At 34.9% G+C, this 24,923-nt stretch overlaps 1 protein-coding gene, 1 non-coding gene and 1 pseudogene across 8 annotated transcripts in view; all 3 read left to right on the forward strand.

Annotated features, from left to right (window-relative positions):
* Nucleotides 1-24,923, forward strand: part of ATRNL1 (attractin like 1) — a 765,177-nt gene that overhangs the window by 550,710 nt on the left and 189,544 nt on the right. The window lies entirely within an intron of this gene.
* TRNAQ-UUG (transfer RNA glutamine (anticodon UUG)) lies at nt 3,706-3,790 on the forward strand. The gene has a single exon. It is a non-coding gene; the product is annotated as a tRNA-Gln (tRNA).
* LOC125933542 (FUN14 domain-containing protein 1-like) lies at nt 15,569-19,725 on the forward strand (annotated as a pseudogene).

Genomic DNA, 24,923 nt, shown 5'->3' on the forward strand with positions numbered 1-24,923 from the left:
TGTGAATATCTAAAAACCATTGAACTGCACAGTTTAAGTTAGTGAAATGCATGGTATGTGAATTATATCTCAATAACGCTGTTTTAAAAATAAATGAATAAAAATAAAAATTATAAGCTGTCATTTTCTAAGTCAGTAAAGAAATTAGAAAATAAAGTGGTTACAGAATGATTTGAATGATTGCTTAAATTTAAATGTTTTCCTGTTGTTAGAACCTGTCAATATAAATTATTGATAGTTACTTTCTACAGTATGGAGTAATTTTTTAATTATACTTTTATATAGTATTTTTGAGATGCTTGTCTTTAGATGGAATGTAAAAGCACCCTTTTCCCCCAACTCATGTTTTAATCAAGAGAAATTGAGTAAATAGTAAATTTCAGTCCCCCAAGCTGATCCTAAATAAAGAATTTATAAATCCTGACTTGTTTTCTCAGATACTGAGTTCTATACCACTGTGTCATTTGTTTTCACATTAAGTGACTATCCTATCAATGAATCCTTAACCTTGAACTTTCATTATTACTTACAAAGTACTAGATTTTCTGCAATTAATATGTCTCATCTATATATTTTCAACGACATCATGGATGAGGTCACACAAATCTTAGCAAATCTGCCAAAAGACCAAGCAGACTTTGTGAAGAAGTCAGCAGTGTGGTCTCAGTCAGGTTGAGTACAACTCTCAGACCTAATGATATATCTACTGAGAGTTTTAAAAATAGGAGGGAAGAAGAAAATTGAGGGTTTTTTGTTTTGTTTGTTTTGTTTTTTAAATTCCTTTTTCCGAAACGCAAGGGTCCTTCTTGCTGAGAGGTTGGGGCATTTCAACTGCCAGGTGTCTTACACAAAGTAGGTGCTCAAAAAAAATTTCAGCGAATAAATGAATGTTGCTGATTTCTTCATACAAAACTTGGATACTCTTTCATTACTGTGATCTTACATACTTAAAAGATAATGCTTTGATGGAAGAGAGAGAAAACAGCCTTCTGGGCAAGCTTCCTTGAAATCTCCATCCCCTTAGGAAAGGGAAAACAAGAGGGAAAGAAATGTTCACTATTGAGCTCATTCTTTTTTCTAGGTATTGTGCTAGGTATTTTCCCAATTTTGGCTCATTTAATTATCATGACAATACTGAGGTAGCCATTCCTGTGTCTGTTTTAGTTTAAGGAAGCAAAGCACAAAGAACTGAATTAACCTACCAACACAAACATAAGAGAAAAGAGGTGGGATTTATAGCAAAGCCTGTCTGACTCCAAAGCTTATTCTAATACGCCACTCTTTTCTTAAAACAAAAACACAACAAGCAGCAAGCAGCAGCAACAACAACAACAAAAACTGTGCTTTTATTTTGTCTATCTCTTTCTAAGTCACTTCAATTCTTTTTTGAAAATCGGACACAAAACAACAACAACAACAACAACAACAACAACAATTTTGTCAAAAAGGACATTGCTCTTCATTCTCATTAGCCCAAATGAAGAATTGTCAGCAGTATTTAACAGGGAAAAATTATTTATGGTTTTTGTGTTTTATCAACACACACATCTATATACATACATACATAGAGGTAGAGATCACCAGGTACTACATCCTTTTTCCTAAGTCAAGTCACATACTACCAATGAATGCATGTTTCTGCTTATCTCACCCAAGTCTGTGTGTCTTCACCACCCTTCAAATTGTTCTGTTAGGACACGGCAAAAGGTACCCACAAAACAGGCAAACTAACAAAGTATAATTATGGTCTTCTTTAATATATATTTTAATATTACTTGAGGCCAATTTCAAGCACTTCAAATAATCTATTATTATAACAAAGGTTTTTCTAATAAATACAGCCTTTTGCTATCATTTTCAGCTTTCTTTTGATAATGTGAATTGATTTTTTTAAAAGAGCTCCAAACGCACGGTCTTTGAAACTCTATCTCAAATAGGTCAGAGTCTTACTTCCCTAGTTGTGCTGTACGGCATGAAAGGCTGCCTGTGTTTTCTCATGATTTTACTCCTTGGGGGACCGCCCATGGATCATTTCTCTTAGTAAAAAAAGAATCCATTGACTGAGCCTATCCTAAAGCTAACAAACTGAGCTTTCCAGGGGGAAACAACAGCAAATTGAGTACAGCTATTGACCAGCCGTCTGTAGTTAAAAATACAACAAACTATACCTTGTCCAATTTATTCTTGAATTACTGGTCATTTTCATGCTCTGCTGGCATTACTTACTACTTGATAACCTTTCAGACAAGTGGAACAAAAAATTCCAGCTACTATCTTCTGTTTTTGTTATCTTGCATCCAATACATAAGACATGCATTTCCTTTATGCATAGATAGCAAGAAACTGTAATGTTATGTATAATAGATACATGTTTTGTTATGAAAGAAAGGTGTTTAAAATTGAATAGTTTCATTATACTAATGATGACACAACATTTATATTTATCTTTTTTAATCAAGCGTAATAGGATAACAGAAAATGATATGCACTAAAAAGTAATAAACATAAATTACAAATCATTTTATTTTATTTTATGAGGAGAGAGAGAGAGAGAGAGAGAGAGAGAGAGAGAGAGAGAGAGAGAAAGTATGGGCAAACAGGGGAGGGACAGAGGGAGAGAGAGAGAATTTTAAGCAGGCTCCACACCCATTGTGGGGCCCAATGCAGTGCTTGATCTCATGACCGTGAGATCATGACCTGGGCCAAAATCAAGAGTCAGATTCTTAACCAAGTAAGCCACCCAGCCTCCTAATTTATTCAGTACTTGAAAAGCTTCTAGACATATTATTTAGGTATGTTGGAAATTAGTTTGGAATTATTTTAATTTAAAATTCAACATCAAGGGTGCCTCGGTTGGTTAAGCCTCAGAAGTCTTGATTTCGGCTCAGGTCATGATCTCACGGTTCTGGGTTGAGACCTCCATCTGGCTCTGTGCTGACAGCGTGGAGCCTGCCTGAGGTTCTCTCTCTCCCTCTCTGCCCCTCCCCCACTTGCACATATGCACTCTCTCTCTTTCAAAATAAATAAACATTAAAAAATAAAATTCAGTGGAAAAATATAAAAAAATATTTTTCATTCATATACTGCTTTTTAGGAAGAAAATGTCATGTAATTATTTTCAAAAATCTATGAGATGATATTAAATGTACTAGAGCTAAAATAAAAGTAAATGTTTTCCTCCAAAAATTTACTTAATATTTGTAAAATAAAAAAAAAAAGAAAACCAAAACACAAACATATTTAGTACAAATTTGGCCTTTTTTTGATAAAAAGAATAGGGTGATGAGCAATGTTTGTGGAAAGCATTAACTGAATAAATCATATGTGATAGGTAATGGAAAACATCTCATATATATTCACATTTATTATGACTAAAATTCACATTTTTATTTCTTTAAAGTTTTATCAGAACAATTTCATATGTTCACAATTAGAAAATCCTATTTACTTAAAGTTACTGACTATATCATAAAATGCCTTAGAAATCACTCTCTTTACTTTTTGTATATAAAACATAACATACTAATCAGAACATACCTAATTAGAACTTTGCTAGGCTAACATTTAGGGCAATGGTTCTCACTGGTTTTCACTTGCTCTCACTCATTCATTCTTACAAATGTCCTCTGTGCCCTGATTCACATTTTCTGCATGTGGATGTCCAGTTGTTCCAGCACCATTTATTGAAAAGACTATCTTTGGGGCGCCTGGGTGGCTCAGTTGGTTGAGTGTCCGACTTTGGCTCAGGTCATGATTTCATGGTTCGTGGGTTCGAGCCCCACCTTGGGCTCTGTACTGACAGCTCAGAGCCTGGAGCCTGCTTCGGATTCTGTGTCTTCCTCTCTCTCTGTTCCTCCCCTGCTCTCGCTCTGTATCTCTCTCACTCTCTCAAAACTAAAGATTAAAAAAAATTTTTTTGAAAAGACTATCTTTGCTGCATTGCATTGCCTTTGCTCCTTCGTTAAGATCAATTGACTATATTTATGTGGGTCTATTTCTGGACTCTCTATTACATTCCACAGATACAATTGTGTATTCTTTTGCCAATTATACAATGTCTTCATTACTGTAGCTTTGTAGTAAGTCTTGGAGTTGGGTAGTTTCAGGCCTCCAACTTTGTTCTTCAATATTCTGTTGGTTATTCTGGGTCTTTTGCCTCTCCACACAAAGAATCAGAATAATCAGTCTGTCAATATCTATAAAATAACCTCCTGGAATTTTGATTGGGATTGCTTTTAACCTATAGATCAAGTCGGGAAGAACTGACATCTTAACATATTGATTCTTCCTATCCATGGACACAGAATATCTTTCCATTTACTTCTTTTTTTTTAAATTTTGTTCCTCAGAGTTTTATAGTATCCCTCATGCAGATCTTGTACATATTTTGTTAGATTTATACCTAAGTATTTCATTTTGAGCAGCAGTAGTGTAAATAGTATTGTATCTTTTATTTCAAATTCCACTTATTCATTGCTGGTATATAGGAAAGCACCTGACTTTTGTACATTAACCTTGCATCTTTAAATCTGGCTATAATTGTTTATCATTCTAGGAATATTTTTGTTGATTCTTTTGAATATTCCGCACAGACAATCATGTCATGTGTGAATATAGTTTCATTTCTTTCTTCCCAATCTGTATACCTTTATTTCCTTTTCTTGTCATATTGCATTGCTACAACTTCCAGTACAATGTTGAAAATGGGTAGTGATAAGGGGACCTCCCTACCTTGTACTTATTCTTAGTGGGAATGCTTCAAGTTTCTCACCATTAAGCATTATGTTAGCTGTAGGTTTTTTGCAGTATTCTTCATCAAGTTGACGAAGTTGTTCTTAATTTACTGAGAGTTTTTATGTAAGTTGTACAGGTAAAATAGTCTAACACTTATTTCCCTTTACTTCCCAATTTCAAAAAATTACTTGCTAGCATTCTCCAAACATGATGATTTTTATTATCCTTATAAATGCATAACTTTTAACATTTCTGATGTGTTTCAATTAGTCATAGTAATAATTTTTGTTAATATTAGTTAATTTTTCAAATTTTACTCTCTTTGAACTATGAGAATGTCTTCAGATTGGCTCCTCAGTTCTTCCAATGACAAAAAAGCCTTTGATGGCTTCTTTGTGTTTTGCTTGTCCCAGACCTGTAATCAGACATTTATCTAAGGATGCCTGATGGGGAATGGTATTTAGAGATCTCATTCTGGATATAAGAGGTATATATTGCTACTGGGTTGGTCACTGTCCTAGGAAATTTTAGGTAACACAGCTCAGTGTCATATATTTATTCCCAGAGAGGCAGACTCTCTGGAAGATGGAGTTCTTATGAACTTAAAAAAACAAAAAAAACAAAAAAAAAAAGAAAGGGAAAGTAAGGAATTGGATAGAGGGAAAGGGATAAACTGTGATGCAGACCCATGTGGAGATCTGCAGCAAGAATAGTTTTTCAATAATCAAGTTGGACCAAAGGGTCAGGTTTTTATACCTCTTCAAGGATCAGTTCCTTTATACTTGTTGCCCTGGGAAGCATCAGGACCTTGGGCAAGGCAGCTCTGTTTTTATGGTAATCCCTGAAAAAGCTGATATCTGAGGGTAGTCAACAGCATTCCAAGAAGCAGGGCAACGCATCTTCAATAAAGGGGGATCTGTGTAAAATATCAATGCGCCCTCCCTACAGAGAATTTTTTAAAGATAAAAAATATACCATGAATTCATGGTGATATTACCAACTGAAATTAAGTTTTTTTACTTAACTTCTTTGAGTTTTTTAAAATCTTTTTCTCTTACATTAAAAATCTTGATACCTAATGACATTGATAATTACTTTTATGCTACAGTATAATTTAAATATAAATTATACATTCTATCTGAAAATACAATTAATAAAAATTTATTTCTTTGTTTTTTTTTTTTTTTGTCAAAAGAGTATATCCCCACTAAGGATATATAATAAGGCTGTACATTAAAAAAATCACTTGAAATAGTTCTGTCTGTGTGATTTTGCCACTGACTGAATCTCTATTTAAGTCAATGGGGGTGGGGTGGGCTCTTTCTCATTTTTATTTAATTATGCTTTGTAATTTTAAGACATTTTTATGGTTCCAGGGTCAGATCTACAAAACAAAGTACACTTCAGTATACTATCCATCCTTGTTCCCTTCACGCTATTCCCTTTTCCTCCCTATCAATAACCAGCAAACATACATACATGCCCTTTAATTTTTAAAAGAAAACATGTGTGCATTTATATATACTTATATTCTCCTCCTTATTAGCTAAATAGTAAGGTACTAAATATACATCTATTCTACCTTGCTACTTGCACTTAACAATATTGCCTGAGATCATTTCATAGGAAAATATGGGAACACTATTTTTAATGACTGAATAGTACAATGTTGTATCACACTTAATTCAACCACTCCACTATTGATGGATATATGGACTGTTACCAGTCATTTTTGCTATTACAAATAGTGCTGCAATAGCTTCCTGCATATTTTTTCATGTTTTTGACAGTGGCAGAGAAGGGTTTGCAAGATCGAAGGGTAAGTATATACATATAAATATAGCAAAATTATCCTCCAAAGCCACTATACAATTTCCATACCCCAAAAGATATGAAAGTGCCTGTTTGCTCACAACCTTCCTCTTAGAGAACTGTATTTGTTGGCTATTGATACAGTAACAAGTTACTACAAATGTAGTAGATTAAAATAATATAAATTTATTACCTTATGGTTCTGGAAATCAGAAGTCAAAAAATAAGTCTCACTGGGCTAAAATCAAGATGTCAACAGGACTGTATCCCTTCCAGAGGCTCCAGAGAATTTGTTTCCTTGTCTTTTCCATTTCAAGAACTCTCCACATTCCTTGCTTTGTGGTCTCTTTCTGCTTTGAAAGCCAGAAATCACCTCTCTGACCTTTCTTTCCCTCATCCCATTCCTCTGACTGACTCTGTTGCCTCTTCTTTCACTAATAAGGTAAAGATCTTTGTAATTACATTAAGTCTGTTTGGATAATCCAGAGTCATCTTCGAATCTCCTAATCCTCAATTTGATCATATCTACAAAGTCCCTTTTGCCATGTGACGCTGGGAATTATGATGTAGACACCTTCGGAGTCAATATTCTACCTACCACAAGTATGTTGTCAATCTTTCAGATTTTTTACAATCTTACTGACAATCAATGATGATCTCAGTTCATTTTAATAACATTTTTTATTATGAGTAAATTTGAACATATCTTCCCACGTTCTGTGCCTTTTGAATTTTTTTCCCCTGTGAGCTGTTTATATCTTTTGCCCGTTTTTTGTAGAGTTGTTGGATTTTTATTTCCCTTTCATTTTTTTATTTTTATTTCTGTATTCTGAGAGAGAGGGAGAGGGAACATGTACACATGAGCAGGGAAGGGGCAGAGAGAGAAGGAGAGAGAGAATCTCATGCAGGCTCCAGACTCTCATGCAAGCTCCAGAGCTTGACGTGGGGTTCAGACTCATGAGCTGTAAGATCATGACCTGAGCCAAAATCAAGAGTTGGATGCTTAACTGACTGAGTCAACCAGGAGCCCCTCCCTTTAATTTTAAAAGTTCTTTATGTTCTAGGTATATCAACCCTCTGTCCATGATATAAACTTCAAATATTTTCACATATTTTATTTTACCTTTTAAGATTGGGGGCCATGGACAATTTTTAATATTTCTTATAAAGTCACTTTATTAATCTTTTCCTTTGTTGCTTCTATATTTTGAGTCATAGGAAATTTTTGGCCACTCTGAGGCTATAGAGCAATTCACCTTTGTTTTTTTTCTAGTAATATATGCCATTTACTGAGAAGCCCATTTTTCCACACTGATTCATATGCGCCACTTTCTATATGCTAAATTTCCATAGATCTATATCTATATTTTTAATTCTATTTTTTATCTTTCTTTCTATTATATCTCTTCCCAATATAATAATTACTTGTACTTGGAAAACAGTCCACCAACAACAAGTCAATTAAAATCAATGACTGAAATTAGAGTATTAGTATTATTACTCACTTTTATTTCCCTAGTGTCTGTCAGTGTTTCTTGCACCATGATGATAATCAATGAATCATTACTTTAAATGTATCAATGAAAATCTTGGACAGTAAGTCTGTTAGAATACTGTATGTTTGGATAGCAAACATGTTTGAGTTTGCCATCTAGATGCAGCAAACCTTATCTGACCCAACAAAAACTGTGACTGATGGGCAGAGAGGGTATTTCTGACCTGTATTATATAAATGAGGAACTTAAAGCTCAGAAACGTCTAAGTTACTTTCTGGAGGTCACGTACACATAAGTAAAAAGTAGAACTAAAACTGAAATTAAGTTTTCTGACTTCAAACTTAATGTTCTTAGTGTTAGAGGTAAAATGATTACACTATTGGTCTTGATTTCATTCCTCTTTATTTCTCTTTCAATTCTAAAAAAAACATTCATCTGAGAGATGTACATGTTACTAAGGTCTAAAACCGATTAATAATGAGCTGAACAAGCTATTCTCCACCAAAAGGAATGCATGAGAGCTGAAATACCATTTTCAAAATCTCAGTCTTAAACATCATTTTAAGAGGGATAATACTAATTACAAGTCTGAAGGTGATAATTTGGTTTAAAAAACATAGTTTTTTATTCAACACTGCAACTGTTTATCTGTCTTTTACCATTTCTATACTTCACTTTTTTATTGTGTATGAAGACTAATTTTTATATATATGAATCTATATGTTAAGATTGTTTTTAACAGGACAAAAATAAGTGATCAAGAAGAAAAACAGCTTTCCTTATTTTGGAATTGTTGGTTCATTGTTTCCAGTGATAAAGAAGGAAAGAAAATAAAATAAGTATGATAAAAAACAGATATGAAATATTAAGAATATGGTCGAAATCCACTATGTTCTTACATTTAAAAAGTGTAAGATCTGTTAAGCAAAGTTTCTCCACTAATATGGTACTATATTTTAGTTTGTTACACAACATATTAACTAGCTGATTAATTTAAGAACATCGACTTTGCCTTTGAGATCTGTGGTTCACCTTGAAAGATTTTCTGTAATATTTGTAATTTAAATCAGTTTCATTTTTTATTATATTTAAAATCATCATAGATGCTAATAAATTACCTTATACATTTTATTGTTACTCTATAATTCTATCATTTAAATATGTATTATGTAAGCTAAAATATATTTGCATTTAATAAATGAACATTCTGAATCTAGATGGAATGCTCATTTCCAGAATTAAGGTTCCTAAGGGATAAAATGAAATTTCTGCTTGTGGAAGCTAAACATAATGCTGTATAATCGATTGGTTCACTTAAAGGCATCGGCCATGCTCCCTGTGATGATAGATTAAGTAAATATGAGAGTCGACAGCGCAAACATTATGAGTATTTTACAGCATATTGTAGTAAGGACTATGAAAATTGGTCATGCTCTAGAGCAAGCAATATGGGTGGAAATGCTTTATTAGAAATATATTTATAAGGGAATTGAGAAAAAATGCTTATATTAATTATATAATTGTTAAATAAATGGTGATATATGGGGTGAATTAAAACCAAAAGAACCTAGGCTTTTCCAGAAGCAGAAAAGAGTTCCAAACCTCTAAAAATAGCCAAAATTATCATATAGGCTTATTCTTTATGCAAAGAAAAATCTGCATTTGCACATGAAATGTGAAAATTCAAAGTGAACAAGAAGAAACTATAATCCCTAACAATTTACAACAGGAAGACAAAAATGATGCAGCCGATGACTAACACTAAACACTAAGTGGATTATAAATCAGATGAGCAGGATGCCCTCTTATCCTTCCTTAATTGTATAAAACAGCCTTGAAGCTTCAGGATAGGGAACTGTGCTGCCAGGCAGCTTGCCTAGGCATAGGATTCTGTGTTAAACCACACCAGGAGCACCTTGATAACACTGTACTGTCCACAACTCACAGGTTTGACCAACAAAGTTAGTAGGACAGCTAGCATAGGAGTGCTTGCAGGTTTAGGGGCGAGCTATCAGTAAACAGATAAAATAAATAGCTATCAATGGAGACTTTTTTCTTCTGATCTTACTGTATACTGTGCATACAGAGATATGCACAAGTCCCTTCTTTCTCTACCACTGTAAAGTCAAAAACAAGGGCATGTGTAATACAACACATACAATGATACCGCACTTGAGTCATATTTATTACATGTCTTGGTTAAAATCAGACCCCCCAGTAACCACTGGATGATCTTCAAGTAATTTGAATCTATTCCCAACGTTACCACTGAGTTACTGATCCAGTTTTCACACCTGCAAGACCAACATCTTGATTCTCTTTCTTATGTTAACAAAGATGAGGTAAGAACACGTAAGATGAAATGCTTTCGACTATTTGGGAAAATGAAGCACTACAGACATGGAAGGTATTCGAACTGCAGCTGAAAGATCCACAGGATCATCATCCGAGTACCAGTCTGGGAAATGAATAAAAACGAATTTGAACCCAAGGCTGTTATCAGTGGAGGATGACATGACACAGTAAGAAAAGGCTATAGGCTGTATTTTCTTTCCTTTCTATCTGTGATAACTATGTTCCTTATCAAAGTGAATACCAACTCCTACTTCTCATTAAGGCTGTCATGTTTTTCACAGTCTCATCTGCCTTATAATTGAAATTCTTATTTTAACAGCATTATCTTAATGTTATTGCTAGCTATGGAACGTCTTGTGAAGAGAGCAACATTAAAGTTAATTTGGCCCTACATCTTTGGTAATGGATACTGTCTGGAACATAATAAACTACAGAGACTCATACTTGGACTGAAATATGTCAAGGTTACTTCCCCAATTATTGTAGTTAGTCATAGGTGGTCCCTAACATGGTTGCTTATCATGCCTCACATCTGACTAATCTCACATTGCTCACGGTCTTTTTTGTTAGAGTGGCAAAAATCAGGATTCCTAATGATGTGAAGTTCCTTTTTCTTTTTTATTCTTAATTAAAATGGGTTATGTACTTCATTTGAGAAATGAAGAAATGAGAAAAATTAGATCGGTACTATAATAGGAATTAGGAAAGTATCCTAGGATTATACTCAATGTATAATTTTAAAAATATAATATACTAAGTAAAAAAATACATCAAATGGCCTATATTGTTAACTTTAGTAGCACCTTTAATTAAGCAAAATCTGCAGTTGTTTTAATTTGAGGTCTATACAACGCTATTAAAGAAACTATATATACAATATGCCAATGAAACAAAACAATTTCACTTAATGAGTTTTTATTTCTATTCACGTATGGTGATTTCCCATTGCTTATTGAATAAATGCCTGTAATAATATAACTAGCAAATACTTTACATATAAATAGGTCAAACCAAAAAAAAAATTGTAAAACCTTAGAGATAAATACTAGAAATTAATTTTTAAAATTTAAACATTTTAAACAGTTATTTTTAATGCTAATATGATAAATCAAGAACTCAGAGATTAAATTAAAATTTAATCTTTGGTGCCTGGGATTCGGCTTCAAAATAATCACTAGTGGGGTTTGGGGGAAGAGAGGATAGAGCTGAAACAAGATCGGCCATGAGTCACCACTTGCTAATGCTAAGCGATATGATTCATTTTTCTATTTCTCTGTATGCTTAATTTTTTTATTATAAGTGTTAAAAATTAATCTTCGATATTAATATTTTATTTTGTATTTAATAGAGTTATTTCACTAAAGAGGGCCTCACAGGAAGCTAGAAAAATACAACTATTTTACAAAGCTATTTTTCTCAAAGTCACTTTCTGAATTCTTGTTTTATAGGCACATATTAGATATACCCTGCTTCCTGTCTTTTATTTCAGAATATCCCTCGTTAATGTCTATGCATCTATACGTCTATGGAAAAATAAACATTTACAGATATGCACCCCTACAAATGGGTAGGCAGGCCTCATCTATACGGAAAGAAATTTAGGTCTCCTTAAAATCAAATACAACAGTGACATACCACCACACACCTATTAGAATAAAAAAAATACAAAATAAAATCAACAATACCTGGTGCTGATAAAGATGCAGAGCATTGGGAACTTTTATACACTCCTGACAGGAACACAAATGGTACAGCCACTTTTGAAAATAATTAAATTTAAATATACTTTTGCCATATGACCCACAATTTTGCTGATATTTACCCAGGAAAAATAAAAACGTATTTCCATAGATAGAGCTGTATGCAAGTGTTAATGATAGCTTTATTCACAATAGCCCCATATTGGAAATAATCTAAATTATTTCTAATATAATATAATATAATATAATAATTTAATATAATCACCATCCCTTGGTGATTGGATAAACCAATTGTAGCGCATCCATATAATGGAATGCTACTTGGCAACAGAACAGATTACTGACACCTAAAATGACATGGATAGATCTTGAAGGCATGTGAAAGCAGCCAGATACCAAAGGCTACATAGTACATGTTTCCATTTATATGACTTTCTGGAAAAGGCAAAACCACAGCAACAAATCAGACCAGTGGTTGGCAGGGCTTTGGGGTAGAAGGATGGTACCAACTACAGAAGGGCATGAGGGAACTTTCTGTGGTGGTGAACACATTCTAATTTAGATAGACGTGGTCTCAACATGGCTGTAAACATTTGTTAGAGCTGATGGAGTATGGATGAGGCTTTTGATTTTTATAATATACCTTTCTGTATTTTCCAAAGTTTCCATAATTAGAATTTTTGAATTTTCTAATCAGAAAGAAACTAACATTATTTAAAAAGTAATAATGTGTGTTATGACAACTATACTGCCTTGACGATTCAAGAATACATAGGATAGGAATTTCTAGACCACTGACTGTAGCATAAACATTTTCGTGTTGTCTGCAATGTCTCACATTGTGCACTGTACATTTTCAAAATTTTAAATTATTTATTAATTTTGCTGAATGAATGAGGCTATCAAAATTTAATGTACTTTGTTAAAATGTACTTCATTAACAGTTATATGGAACTGCTTGAAATTCAGTTTATATACGATAAAATTATTTTATTTTTTAAATGTACTTTCTAAAAATTCCCAAAAGCATACACAAAGAAGTCATAATATATCATTTCAAAAAGAGAATCAAGGGCCACATATATATTACATACCTTAAAAATGCAATAATTTTGAAAAAGTGAATATTATAGCAAGAAACTATAAGACAAAAAATTACGTTGTGCTTGTGTAGGGGTACTGGGTAGGCATATGGCAATTCTCTGTGCTGTCCTCTTAATTTTGCTATGAACCCAAAACTGCTCTAAAAATATATTTTTAAAAGTATGTAGGTTTAGTAATACTCAGTATTTATTCACATAGAGTACATAATAATTTACATTTCCTTTTCCCCAGGACAAAAATATGTGTATATAAAATATGGATATGGGGGCGCCTGGGTGGCTCAGTCGGTTGAGCGGCCGACTTCAGCTCAGGTCGTGATCTCGCGGTCAGTGAGTTCGAGCCCCGCGTCGGGCTCTGTGCTGACAGCTCAGAGCCTGGAGCCTGTTTCGGATTCTGTGTCTCCCTCTCTCTGACCCTCCCCCGTTCATGCTCTGTCTCTCCCTGTCTCAAAAATAAATAAAAAAAAAAAAAGTTAAAAAAAAAAATAAATTTAAAAAAAAAAATAAAAAAAAAATAAAATAAAATATGGATATGTATACAACATAGTGGTTAAACAACATTTTCCACTGTGGTTACCAAAAGATGTTTTGCCTGTTCATTCAAAATCATCTTTTCGAGCCTAAATGTCCATCAACTGATGAATGGATAAAGAAATTGTGGTTTATATACACAATGGAATACTACGTGGCAATGAGAAAAAATGAAATATGGCCTTTTGTAGCAACATGGATGGAACTGGAGAGTGTGATGCTAAGTGAAATAAGCCATACAGAGAAAGACAGATACCATATGGTTTCACTCTTATGTGGATCCTGAGAAACATAACAGAAACCCATGGGGGAGGGGAAGGAAAAAAAAAAAAAAAAGAGGTTAGAGTGGGAGAGAGCCAAAGCATAAGAGACTGTTAAAAACTGAGAACAAACTGAGGGTTGATGGGGGGTGGGAGGGAGGGCAGGGTGGGAGGGAGGGCAGGGTGGGTGATGGGTATTGAGGAGGGCACCTTTTGGGATGAGCACTGGGTGTTGTATGGAAACCAATTTGACAGTAAATTTCATATATTAAAAAATAAAAAAAAAATAAAAAAAAAACACAAAAATCAAAAGATACAGAAGAGGATATAGTAAAAAGAATTAAACCATTCTCCCACCTTGATCCCCTAGCTACCTACCTATTCATCATCCTATAGGTAACAAGTATTTTCAGGATTTTTGTATTCCTTAAAATTTTTTTTAAGGTCTTCATTTTATTTTTGAGAGAGAGACACAGTGTGAGAGGGGCAGGGGCAGAGAGAGATGGAGATACAGAATCTGAAGCAGGCTCCAGGCTCTGAGCTGTCAGAGGGGGCTCGAACTCACAAATGGTGAGATCATGACCTGAGCCAAAGTCAGGCGCTTAACTGATGGAACCACCCAGGCGCCCCAGGATTTTTGTATTTCTTTATAGAGATATTTCATACAGGTGCTAATATCAGGGCTCCCTTCTTTATAGATGCAGTGTTCTTCACTTTGCTAGATAATTACATATTAATGCTTATGGAACTACTTTTTTAATGGCTGCATAGTGTTCCATAGCACCATAATTTATTTAACTAGTCCCCCACTAATGTACAATTAGGCTTTTCCTAATATTTAGCTATTTGAAACCATGTTGCAGTAAATATTATTGTGCAGGTCTTATTAACCTTCCTTTGCCTCCCCTAAAGATCTTATCATCCTCGAAGATGCTATGTGTTTTCCTTACTTGTTTCATCTTCAATTCCCACACCCACCCTGCATGAGCACGCTAGCTTCAAAAAGCAAAGACTTTTCTTGGGTTTGTTCCCTAATATAATCCTAGTTCCTAGAGGAAGCATTCAATGGATATTTGTTGAATGAATGGATTGGCACAGGTATAAGTATATGTAGGAAAAAATAGTAGAAGTAAAATTTCTAGGCCAAGAGGAATATACATTTATAATTTTGGCAAAGATTGCCAAATTGATCTTTATACAGCAGGGTATCTCAGCCTCAGCACTGTTGACATTTTGAGCCTGATAATTCTTTGTTGTGGAGGGCTGTGCATTGTACACTGTTGAGCAACATCTCCAGCCTCTAACCATCACTTGCCATTAGATGTGACAACCAAAAATGTTTCCAGACATTGCAAATGTTCTTTGTTAAAAACACTGCTCTCGTGTGTTATACTATCTGCGACTCCCACCAACAATTATGCCAGTGACTCTTTCCTACAGCCTTGCCAATACTCTAAACATTTTGCTCTTTGAAATCTGATGGTGAAAGCTACTACCTCATAGTTTAAGCTCCCATATTAAGTCACATTTTAATAGAACTTTGGTATAATGAATCCCTGGCGTTGTATGCTGCAGTGATGAAGGTAAGTTTGATTTTCCGTTATTGAGAGAAAGAGAGTGAATATATGAAATCTAGAATCATTGGGGAAAAAATGTTATGTGCCCTTATTTTTCTTCATTAAAATATCTAAGTTTTACAAATCCTTTCTTCAGACCATTATGACTTCATGGACTGAATCTTCTCTAGAATTATGTAAATTGGCCTTAATTAATGAACAAAATTTGGAGTCAAAACACTTGGACTTGAGTGCAGGTTTTCCTAATTACTAGTGGTATTACCTTGGGGAAGTCACATAAACTCTGAGCTGCAATTTACTTGTATGAAAATTATGGGTAATAACATTTGCTCTCTCTACATCACTGAACAATTATTTTTTTTTTTTTTAGATTGTGAAGCTTTTCACAATTGCAAGGCTTAGGATAATTATTATGAAGGTTTTATGACCCACTGCTTTATCTTATGACTCATAGTGTCTCGAGAGTTTATCACTTCTCAGTGCTTCAGTAAATCCCTTCTAACTGTTCTCACTCATTTATTTATTAAACATAGGCACTTTGTACCTTACCATACCTTTGCTCCAGCTCTGTAGTCTTAAATCACTACAGTACAATTTTCTTCATAACTGAGCAAGTCCCAGACAGACTCATCAGTCATTGATTCATTCAGTGAACATGAAATAAGCACCATTATCTTCCCCCCCCCACTGACTCTCCTTTTCAACAGCTCCATTTTTGTCAATGCTGTTATTAATCTAGTCTTAAGGGTTGGAACTCTGTAGTCATCTACCTTGCTTGTTCCCCGTTTTACTGATCCCACATGTCATGAGCAGACTTATTATGATAGAGCACCCCCTTTTCCGTTCCCTCCCACTGATTTTTAAGCTTATGAGAGCCGCCTATTGGCTACCACATCAAATACAAGTTATTTTTTACTAGCTCTCCTTATTACCCTCACCAATTAGATCTCCTAACTACTTTTCCTTTCATTGCACCAGGCCCATTCTTGCACCTATGCTTTTCTTCATCATGTTCTCTGCCCTACAGTTCTCTTCATCTGTTCTTTCACCTACCAACCAGCCCTATCTTTCAAGGCCTGTATCATTATCATTACTCCTCCATATTTTTTGTACCTTGATATTTCACCCTACTCTGATCTTCTTATCATTTAATTCGTGTTCTTATTGGCCAGTTTCACTTAGTATGTCACAGAGGATCTCAATCCTGGCTGCACATCAGACTCACTTTCTAAGAATTTTGTTATCTTGGTACCTAATCCCAGAACCACCCTTTGAAGTCATTGTAGTTTTGACATTGAGTGGCTTAAACATTCTTGTGGATATTGTAATTATTTCGTTTTTCTCCTCTTAACCAAAAAGTTCTAAGTGCCAGTAAAAATGCTAAAGGTACATGGTTAATAATTGTTTGATCGGTATTTTGAATATCAAAATGTTTCTTATTCCTTTTCTGCAAAGCCTATGATTTTCATCCCACCTCTGCCAATTTTGGCTCCATGATTTAAATAAATTGCCTGTTCTCTTTTAGCCTCATTTGTCTTCATATGTAACAGGAGAATAATATCTATGTTTCTAAGTGTTATGAGAACATGTATATACATATAAATCATAGCTAATAGTTGATAAATAGCAAGCACTTTGGCTAGTATTAACATTATACCGTGTTTTTCTGGAGATGCTGGGAACCCCTTTATCTTTCTTGCTTTAGGATTTACTATTTTATGACTTGATAAGATACGCTTATCTACATTACTATTAGAATTAGGAAGACAGGATATCAAGGCCCTATTGCAAGCTACTGTGCAATTTTTATGTCCTTTAATTACACTTTCTCATTCCAAGGAGCAAATGAGTGTCCCATTTTTTTTTGACCATTCATCCACTGACTGTTCCCTTGGTTACAGTAGAATATGTACCACTACAGTTTTTTTCTTGTCAGCAGCAACTCTGAGCCACGAATATTGTAAATATACACATCCTGTTCTCTTCACATTATCAAGCGGCTCTCTCTTCCTCATAAATGCACTTTAAAGGAAGATTTTAGTTTGTTAGTTTAGCTAACTTTTATTGTACAGTTTATAATTATTTCATTTAATTAAAAAATTAGGGAGTAGTAACATTATTCTATTAAATTTGGACTCATCATAAAAATTGTGCTCTTGTGAGAATTAGCAAGAAAACAGAGTATTTTGTTTTCCACGGAAGGTTGTCACATAAATTACTTTTATCAAGTTCTATGTCTTAAGTCATTTTTCATCCTTTTCTGTTCTTACTAATGAAAACATTGAAATTGCCTTTTTTAAGTAAAAAATACAAATGTATGAAAAAACAAGTATTATTTAATGACTTGTCTCCATTAAATTAGATGCAAATAATAGCAAAGGAATTAACCAAAGTGATACATTGTCAACCGTAATACAGTTGAAAATATTCAGAGCTATTAAATGGGGAAAATAACTACTTCAACCATGGACATTTATGCTGGTTTTCAGTTTCAGAGTTGTCAAAGTAATGATGGTGGCCAACCCCTCCTGCACTAGAACTAGAAACTGTGCGGGTTTCTTTGTTTTTATAGAATTTTTTTTAATGTTTATTTATTTCTGAGACAGAGACAGAGCATGAGTGGGGGAGGGGCAGAGAGAGAGAGGGAGACACAGAATCCAAAACAGGCTCCAGACTCCGAGCTGTCAGCACAGAGCCTGACGCGGGGCTCGAACCCACCAACCGTGAGATCAGGACTTGAGCTGAAGTTGGTCACTCAACCGATTGAGCCACTCAGGCGCCCCATGGGTTTCTTTGTTATCATGCAAGTTTTTCCCATAAGTTTGTCAAATCTGAAGACGCAGCATTGCTAAACAGTGCATATTTTCAGTTTCCAAACTTTTTGTAGTTGAAATTTATTCAGATGCCAACAATACTAAGGGCTTAGGGTTGAGGAGAAAGTGCTTTTGAAAAATTTTGCGATTGTCTTTCTTACAGTAGATTGAAGGGATCAAACAGATGTATGTTTGGTTCTCCTCTGTTACATGAATATATTGACACTCACGTTATCAGTTGCTGGAAGGACGAAATGCACTTGGCATGGGGTCTGACACCTAGTTAGTGCTCAGTACTAACATTGTCGTAAAGTATCATGCTGTTTAGACATTGTCGTAAAGTATCATGCTGTTTCTAGCAGATGGTCAGAGGGACAACCCTAACTGCATCTTCTCAAGAGGCTATATTTTTCTACTTGTGATTTATATTGGACTTTAAAGTGGGATTTCTATGGGGAAAAAGAAAAGAGGAAAGTAGTGGGGAGAGGGGGGAGGGTGGGATCACCTTCAGAGCTGGCCTCGGAGGTATCATGGCGACTGGAAACCCCCTCGCCAAGAGCATGAAAGCAATGAGGAGTCTCAAAAAGTGTCCTATTTAACTGAGTTTGTGGGAAGACACAATTGGTGGGATCAAATGTTTGGCTGCAGTTCTGGACCTATGGTAGAAGAATACTCAGTAGCCACTCAGGTTGTAAAGGGTGGACTGACTGGCTGCTGTGAGGGATTTTTGTTCTAGAAAAGTTGGAAAACTTGCAGCAACCACAGTAGGTGCCAGCTATCTTCTTCTTCAGGTTGCCAGTCACAGGGGTTACATGCAGACTGACTGGAAGAGAGTTGAAAAGATATAAACAAAGCCAAAGACAGATTAAGAAACAAGCAAATAAGACAGCACTTGAAATCAACAATATAATTGAAGAGGCAACAGAATTTATCAAACAGAGCATAGTGATATCCAGTGGATTTGTGGGAGGCTTTTTGCCAGGACTTGCATCTTTTTTTTTTTTAATGTTTATATATTTTTGAGAGAGAGAAAGAGACAGAGTGCGAATGGGGAAGGGGCAGAGAGACGGAGACCGAACCTGAAGCAGGCTCCAGGCTCTGAGCTCTCAGCACAGAGCCCCCTGCACAGCTCGAACCCATAAACTGTGAGATCATGACCTGAGCTGTGGTCAGATGCTTAACCGACTGAGCCATCCAGGCGCCCCTGCCAGGCCTTGCATCTTAAAGACTTGAATGTTCTATCACAATAGAGTCACCTGTAAGAAGAGAAGTGGCAGCAACAAGGTGTTTCTCAACATTACTAACTACCAGGTTCCCCAGGGCATCGAGAAACCGCGGAGCTAGACGATGCCAAACTCACAACTTGGTGTTTTGCTACTGAAGTTTGGCAAACTAGTATCTCCTATAAAACAATGTATATGGTATGTATACATTAGTATTCCTGAGCAAAACATAGCTTTCATTATTTTTAAAAAATTTGCATTGGGTTACGTGGGTGGCTCAGTTGGTTAAGTGTCCAACTTCAGGTCAGGTCATGATTTCACGGTTTGTGAGTTCCAGTCTCACCTTGGGCTCTGTGCTGCCAGCTTAGAGCCTGCTGCAGATCCTGTGTCCTCCTTTCTCTCTGCCCCACCCCCACACTCTCTTTCTCATTCTTAAAAATAAATAAACATTAAATTTTTTTTGATTTGCATTTGTTTTTAAATGAGCCTAGAAAATTGGCTATAGGCATATACAGGAAAAAAAATGTGTTGAATATATTCTCCAGGGAATAGTAAATAATAAAATGAGTAAGTAAATAAATAAAAAAAATAATGATAAAGCAAAGATAACAATCCTTGTTTTATTTAAATAAGATATTCTTCATTTTGCTTTATACTATAGTGCCAGTAAGTAAACATTTGTATTACAGCTTTAACATTAGGGTTCACTCTTCTTTCAGAGATATGTTTGCAGTAAACTGAAGATTTGTAATGCCCTTTTGTGGAAGGATTTAGAAGTAATAGACTTATGAATGATATTAATCAGATTTCATACAAACAACAAGAAAAGAAAGAAAGTGTTCTCTGGTTCAATTAGTCCTCATTATCTCTGAACTTGGAGATACTCACACCTGGTTTCATATTCCAGATCTATCACCTGATGGTTGGTTGATTTATGCCACATTACTAAATTTATCTGAGCTCAGTTTCCTCATCAATAAAACAAAAGTAAAAAATAGCAGGGTCACAGGGTGGTTCTGAGGATTTGGTGAGATCGTACATATAAAGGACTTTCCTTGCCTAGTTCATTTTATAAGCACTTTTTAGGCAGTAGCTGTTATCACTCCTATTTTTACTACTAACCATAGTGCCTGATGTTCTAGGTTTCTTTGTATGTCTTAGAAAAATATGGAAGAGTCGAACAGCTATTGCCCCAGAAGTGGGTTGACTTCAAAGATAATGAAGCTTAAGCATGAAGACCCCTCATATGCACAGGACCCTTCTAAAGACTGGCATTTAATACTGTATTCTTCATTTATATTCTTTCTCTTAAAGAGAGTTTCCAAAACTCCAAAAGTTTCAGGTTCCACAAAACCTGGATCTAGGTTGTACTGACCTGAAAGTGTTTTTTTTTATTTTTTTAAATTTTTTAATGTTTATTTAGTTTTGAGAGAGAGGGAGAGACAGAGCATGAGCAGGGGGGGAGCACAGAGAGAGGGAGACACAGAATCCGAAGCAGGCTCCAGGCTCTGAGCTGTCAGTACAGAGCCCGATGTGGGGCTTGAACTCACGAACCGCAAGATCATGACCTGAGCCAAAGTCGGGCTCTCAGCCAACTGAGAGCCACCCAGGTGCCCCGTTTTTTTAATTTTTTAACTAAAATGTTTAAAGGAAAACCTTTATAAGGAAGTCTAAAAATTTATGCCATCTAATGAACACATTGATAGCAATATTTATATTAAATTATCATTTTAACCCCAAATCCCATAAGTTCATAAAATCTTCAAAATAATGCTGCAAGTAAAAATGGCATATTAAAAGCAATGAAAATTAGAGGTAACTAGAGCATGGCAGTAAAACACTGAAGATATGTAATCAATGATATGGAATTGTCTCATTTTTTATAGTCAATACTTTCTAAGCTGTTTTTCATAAAGAAAATAGTTTTAACAGATCAGTGAGAAAGTTAACTGAGTAAACTTACTTAAAATAAATATCAGTCCTCTTCAAGTTGAAGTATGTCAAAAGCATACTGAGGCATAGATCTTCCAGCAAATTAGCAATTAAATGTCTATTACTCACACATGCAATAATTGAAGCTGAGAAAATTACATATTTGAAGTCAATAAAACAAACTCTGGTATTATAAAAATAAGCAAGCTGTGGTCTACAGAAAATATATTTCTGTTTAAAATGGTGAGCTTCAAGAATTTGAGAAAAAAAAAACTTAGAGGTTTTTCTGGTGACATCAATTAGTTTGAATAAAGCATTAATAAAACCACTGAACATGTCTTGGAGTTTGTATTGTTAATCTTAGTCTTTTAAAGAATTTATTGATGTGTTTTCTTAATATGCCTGTGTGCTTTGGGGCACCTGGGTGGCTCAGTTAGTTAAGCGTTGGGCTTCTGCTCAGGTCATGATCTCGCGGTCCGTGAGTTTGAGCCCCGTGTCTGGCTCTGTGCTGACAACTTAGAGCCTGGCGCCTGCTTTGGATTCTGTGTCTCCCTCTCTCTCTGCCCCTCCCCCGCTCATGCTCTGTCTCTCAAAAAATAAATTAACATTAAAAAATTTAAAAATAAAAAAATATGCCTATGTGCTTTGTAGGTATGAAATATAAAAAATATAATGTAAAGCAGTTCAGAAAAAGTTTTTGATTTACAAGTCAAGTGTTTTAAAAATATGTGCCCTACCTTTAAAAAGTGTATATCTACTGCAAGGTAAATAAAGTGTATTAAAAATGTTTCTCCTAAAAAAATAACAAACTTTAAAAAAATTCAACATTTTGATCTTATGGAACATATGATATTAACTTTTTTAAGAAGCTGGATCTTGTAGAAATTGAATTACATTCAGTAGCAGAAAAGATCCATTATTTGTCAGATATTATTACTTCAGCACTGTGGTGAGAAACTACACCCCCAATTTACAAAGAAAGAAATATAAGAATAACCAGGATTAAATAATTTTCCCAAAGATAGACACAGCCAACACAAGCATTCAAAGGCTTCTTGCTTACAGTCTGTCTCCTAATCTTGTTAGGTCACATCATCTCTCAGCATTTTTAGAAAATGCCCTCTTTTATTATGTTTTCAGCAGATTGTGAATCTAATATACCAGCTTTACCCTTTTCCATGCTTTCCTTCCTTGAGTATATTTTCAGGAGAGAAATCAGTTCTAGTTTTCTGTCTTTTCCAGATAGTTAAAACCATAAAAGATCATAGATGTAGTAAATCAGTTTAGAAGCCCAATGACTTGATTGGGATGTTCAATTTTACTATAATAGCCTAATCTGAAATGTTATCTGAAATGCTTACTCCTTCACAATTTTTTCTCGGTGCTACAAAAATTGTTCATAACAAGAACAATCTTGGGGGAAAAAATAAGAAGCGATGTTTCAGACAGCTTAATGGGGCTGCCACCGTACTAGATAACCATTGTTTAGAGGAGTCTTGGATTAGCTGAAGGCTAGTATAGACTGAACATATTGAACAATGTCTTAAGTTGCACTTTAAAAGTCAGGATAGACAGTTCTCGTAAGAAATGAAGGCTCCTTTGACCATTATAGGTGTTCTGTGGCTAAAGATGAAGTGCCATACTAACAGAACAGAGCTTGCAATTTATGGTATTGGATTCCAAGGTGAAAAAGAAGGTTAACAATTTTGTTTTTTGTAAATTTTTTCTTTCCTAAGAACAGAAATTCCAAGTTAGAGAATGCAGTATTGACAAAGCCATTTTTATACAATGCCTGGTGATTATAAGTAGGAGTTAGAGAAAATATCATACTGCTCAATATTTTGGCAATTAATTCCAGAGAAAGTCTTCCTAACGAAATCTGAGTTGCTCCCTTACAAAAATTTGAACCTTATTAAATAATCTAACTCATTGATATGGTCCATTTGTAGAAGCAATTTATTAGTCTAATGGTTAACACCTGTTAGTTGAAGCTGAAAAAATGAGAAGATTTTAACTGAAAGCAAATGCAGTAAATTCTGGTTCTTTTTTTCTGGTTTCATAAAAGGTTCACACACATACACGTACACACACGCACACACACACACACACACACACACGCACAATCTCTTCCCCTAGACAATTTTAATACATTTTCCCTATGAGTTAAAAGCCATAAGTATCCCCACAGATATTTTTTTGCAAGTGAAATTGCTTTTCATTTGGCAAAAACTAAACCTATGATTCATAGCAGCTTAGAGCACTCAAGGCCAAAGAGTACATCTTGCTTGCTTTGACTGACATTTTTGCAGGCTAAATCAGACCTGCATGATTCAGCTGCATTGAGATTCATTATGCTGTGAGAGGGGAGATTTGGGGGTGGTGTAAAAGAGCATAAAGGGAAATTGTCTTGGAAATTGTGGCTTGTGACTGAGGTTAAAAACCAGCCACAACCAATAGGCAGCTTCAGTTGGTATTATACTGAGGAGGCACCATTTTCCTACCACCACTTTTATACAAAGAGCTAGCAAAGAACATTGAGGATGATCCAGTAAAGAAAATTTTTGTGGGGAAGCAGAAAAGGGGACTTTTCTTTGCTATGAGAAATGAAGTCAAGGTAGAGAGCAAGAGTAGAGTAAATGACTCTTTTTCTCTGCTCAGGCGTTAAGAGTAAATCAAGTGCATATTTTGTGTAAAATGAAAAGCGGAGAAAAATCCATCACCAAAAACATTTACCTAAATGTCCATCATTAGCAATTCATTCCTTCTTCAGTAGGCTTTTTCATCAGGTCCCTTTAAAATTCATATGCCCAGAAGGGTTAAAATCTTCCAATATCAGGTACTTTCCCATCCAAACGTAGTACAAGGAGAACACAAGAAAATTACTTTGGGAAGATGGGATCAGAAGAGAAAAGTGTTTATAAAGGATTACTGTAGCCAACACCCCATTTTGCTAAATGTATTTGGTTTATTTTCTCTTGGTACTGATATATAACCCAGTCATAACTGATTGTATTTAACACCAAGTACATAATGTATGGTGCAAAATGAATATACCGAAACTTTTGGTACAAAATTATGAAGAATTTCAAGATGGAGAATTTCAAGAATTTCAGCAGAGCATTTAACCAGGCTTGGGGCCCTCCCAAACACAGGGCCCTGTGTAACTGCACAGGCCATATGCCCATGAAGTCAGTCTTCATTTTATTCATTATAATAGGAGAAATGGTGAACTCTAAGCCAGGTTCATAAAAACATTTCATTAAAGATATTCAAATACTGACTTGTGAATTCTCAACACTAATACAAAATTTTACCCAAGTTCCTTTTAAGCTAATGGGTGGCTTTAGAAATCACTAAGTGTAACTCTTTTTATTCTGTATGACTGAC

This window comes from Panthera uncia, chromosome D2, assembly GCF_023721935.1.
Source record: "Panthera uncia isolate 11264 chromosome D2, Puncia_PCG_1.0, whole genome shotgun sequence".
Classification (NCBI taxonomy): Eukaryota; Metazoa; Chordata; class Mammalia; order Carnivora; family Felidae; genus Panthera; species Panthera uncia.